Here is a 4,493-nt window from a genome sequence, read left to right as displayed (position 1 = left end):
TGGTTGCATTATTTATCAGCATATTTTTTATTGCTACAGAAAGTGAAAGTTTAGTTTATTGGAAAATGAAACAATTTTATATTTGGAACTGAGTGCACTTAATGAGTGATTACATACATTGAACATGATAAACAATTTTGACAGAAACAATAATGAAACATTTATTGACAATTGTATTATATGCTTGTTAGGTTAATGTTTATTTGTTTTTATTCACATTTCACTGGCAAATAGACTGTAGGGTTTTTTTTTTTTTTTTTTTTTTGGTACATTATCAAGTATTGTACATTATCAGTACATTGGAGTATTGTGATTTACTCATATTTCTATGATGATATTACATGTGTCCCCTGTATTAATGTCCATTCTGAACCCCACTGGCACAGTTACCCTAGGCTTATAAGCCACTTTTATCAAAAAGTTGAACAAAAAACATGTTAGGCCATGTAATATAATTTTTTATTTTATATATATATATATATATATATATATATATATAGATAGATATATATATATATATATAGATAGATATATATATATAGATATATATGAATTGAGCCAAATATATGCAATGTTTTGTGCTAAACGTTTTCTTTTGATATTCTGGATTAATGTAAACATTGTTTATTTTCAATATTTAGAATTCAGGGTTTTATATATATATATATATATATATATATATATATATATATATATATATATATATATATATATATATATATATATATATATATATATATATATATATATACAACCGTAAAATATGTATGATTAAAAATGAGCCTTATATTGGAATGTAACATTGAAACTAAAACGGGGCAGAGATTGTGGAATCCAGTGTGCCTTTGTGAATACAGTATACTGTTTTGCTTTTTTTTCGTGCCTCTCAGAATATTATAATGCATTTTTTTCTTTATTTATTTTTTGCTGTTCGTGCTTGCCAGAATTTTTTTTCCTCCCAGTTCAGCTATTTCTCACTTTTTTCTTGCATTACAGTACATTAATTGAGATGGTTTGAAATGTAATTAGTTAGAATCAAAACAAGATGACAGATTACGTTACTGCCAAAAAAATTATAAATTGCCTTTCATAATCTGTGTTTGCACCTTTTACCTAGAATTAGCACAATAAAATGAGCCTTACCTAACTCTTAGTTACATCCTCTTTTAAAGTTTACATATGTTATTTGTAGTATAATAAAGTGTTTCAAGATGAAAAAAACACACACACACACATATATGTATATATATATATATATATATATATATATATATATATATATATATATATATATATATATATATATATATATATATATATATATATATTGCAAACAATATTTTTAAAACTTTCTAGGGAAAAAAAAGAAAAAAAAGAGAGTTTTCCCTGCAATTACTGGGAAAGTCCAGATCAAAAAGCGGAGAGATATTAACATTTAGGGTGCTTTCACACCTGCCTCATTTAGTTCGGTTGAATCTTACCAGAGTTTGTTTCCCCGTTTGGTGCGGTTCGTTTGGGCAGGTGAGAAAGCAGCAATCACACTCGGGTGCCCACCAAAAGCGGACCAAACAAGCGTACCGAGACCTGCTTGAAGAGATGCTCTCGGTACTCTTTCAAACAAACTCTGGAGTTCGTTTATGGTGAGAATGTGATCCAACCTCGAACAGACCCAACTACAAAAAGTACTGATCATTTTTGGACTAAACCAGCTGCCGTAGTCAGCTGCGCTGTGCATTATGGGATGAGGAAGTGTTTGTTGACAGTTTGCAGCAAGTAACTCGACCGGAAGTCGGGTGGGGGCTGCCATCTTTTAGCAGAACTTCACTTGCGTTAGCATTCCTATTGACTCCCATTCATTTTGGCGTCACTTTGACAGCGAATAACTTTACATCTGAGGCGTTTAAAGACTCCGTTTGTCCATTATTTATTTCTAAAGATAAAAAAACGCTAAAAATGGGCTTCACTTGTCTCAACTGAGTTCCAATGGGGTCGCTGTGTCCATTTCTTTTACTGTCTATGTTTGCACTTTAGCATGGCAGCTCCTGGACTACTTGGAGTAGTGAGGAGGTGCGGAGCCTCATAGAAATTTGGTCAGATGACCATGAGCATGTCAGAGTTAAGAAGAATTAATACACGCCTCCGCTTGAAGTTAGAAGCGATTCCGGCTCGTCGTTTGCAGTGCATTAGAACGTTGTTTTCAAGCCGCATCCGCGCTTCATTATAGAAATGTATTTTTTCGCATATTGTGGTGTATACAAACAATGTAATAGATTATGGCCAGGGACAAAACCAGCCCGCGCAGTCATCTCTCCATTGTTGTGTTGTCTCCGTGTTGTTTGCTGGCTTTTCCTCTTATGTTGGAATTTTCCCGCACATAAATTCTGACCAATCGAAAAGCAGTTTAAGAAATACGTCATGGCCAATGAGTGATGTATATGTTGTCATGTGACTGCATTTTGGTTTGTTTCAACTGGTACAGACCAAAGCAATCAGTGTGGTGTGAAAAGGAACCAAAAAAGCTGAAAAATGCTACAATGTATAATTCTGCCCTTGGTTCAGACCAAATGAATCGAACTAGAGATGTGAAAGCACCCTTAAACAGAATTGCAGGTAAAATGACGATGCTTTTGCAGATTGGTTTCTTCTCATTCAAGGTATATTCTGAACGAGGCTGTTTTATGTCTGTTTGAAAATCTACCTGTGATTCACACAGATTACATAATGTAAAGGTCAAAGAATTGTACGTCAAAGGAAACTGTACATGTTTAAAGAGACGTTACACATAATAAGATATTAGAGACACCTTTAAAATCCCCAAATTCTCTACATTTGTATTTCCGGAGAAAAGTTGCTTGTTAGAAGGAATATCACAACATTTATGTCTTCTTCGATAATCTATCTGCATTGTAGCTTCTGCAACATTTTCACATGTGAAACACCCCACGCTGTAGCAATTACTCTGTGAACACAAATGACCAAGGGAGCAGTTACTGCCAGAATGCATACACAAATCACCTGTCCGTGGCACTGAGAGCCTAGCTTGTAAAATGAGAGCTTGGCAGTTGTGCTGAAATTAGTTGACAAGTTGTTGTAATGACAAATATGGCAAAACATTACAGGCAATTGCTCTTTCTCACAGCCTGACAAACAATTTATCATTCTGCTGTAATTGTACAGAAAGAGATGTGGAAAAAAGACTGAGTATTGCATGATATTTACTGTACAGCTCCTCTGATGAAGATGAAAAACTCACCAGCACAGACAGAGATTAAAGAAAGAGTATACATCAACTTAGTAGGTTAGATCTTTATTCGCTAAGCACTCTAAGGCAGTACGCCAGCACTTGATCAATAGTGTCTGTTTTGCCTCTTTGATCTCCTCATTGTAAGCAGTGTAATGTTCTTGTGATTCACGATGAAGATGCATTGCTAACTTGACACTAACTTTATTATATTTATATTTATGAACAGGAGGCAGGCAAAAGGTAGCTGTCTACTGCCAATAAATCAATGTGCAACTTTATTACCTGAGAGATCAAAAGGATCCGCAGGGAGATCAATGCCATTCAAGAACCACTGACTCACAAACCAGTGGCATTTTGTTGTCCAGGGCCAGGACTGTATCAACATCATTTTATACTCAGAGTCCTTTCCGCTTGATGTGGTTTATATGAGCACAAATCAGTCACAATTTTACATCCAGTTAGAATTTACAATTGAATTGCAAAAATTGGATTCTCTGCAGTGAATGGGTGCTGTCAAAATGAGTTTAAACGTCTGATAAAAAAATTTCACAATAATCAATTAATCAGCACAACTTCATTAATTGTCATCTTGTGAAATGAAAAGATGTTTTTCACATCAAAAAATGTGTCTTGTCTGAATCAGGAGACATTCTACATTCACAGATCAAGCACCGTTTACAATCATATAGAGTCCAAAATAGATGAAAGTGATGGTTTAAAGTTAAAACGCCTTACTGATGGATTTGTTTCTTATAAACACAAAGCTTTTCACTTTAGAGAACTTTAACTGATGGACTGGAGTCATGTGGCTTACTTGTGAATTCTGACGGCACACATTCACTGCAGAGGATCCATTGTGATGTGATTCTAAATTTCCCCAAATCTATTCCAATGCATAAACAAACTCATCTGGCAGCCACGTCACCCTGAAATATACAGCCTCTAATTTCTATGTGAAGGAATCAGGACAGTTTTGCTGGGAAAATCCCAAGAAAATTATCATAACAATGTGTATTTTTAATGAACTTCATTTGTTGACATGATGTCAGTGAATCACATTGGCCGTCGCTCGCTCACTCGCTTTACTATGGAGTGTGTGCAAGAGCATGAGAAATAAGTTGTTGGCCACAGTTCACTTAATGGCCACTGAAGAATGGTTGAGTAAATTATGTTATTTTTGTTTTCTTTGTGCAAAAAAAAAATAAAAAAATCTTGTAGCATTGAAAAAGCTGAAGTTGAGCCTCTGATG

This window comes from Carassius gibelio, chromosome A6, assembly GCF_023724105.1.
Source record: "Carassius gibelio isolate Cgi1373 ecotype wild population from Czech Republic chromosome A6, carGib1.2-hapl.c, whole genome shotgun sequence".
Lineage (NCBI taxonomy): Eukaryota > Metazoa > Chordata > Actinopteri > Cypriniformes > Cyprinidae > Carassius > Carassius gibelio.
Note: the sequence above shows the minus strand (reverse complement) of the source record.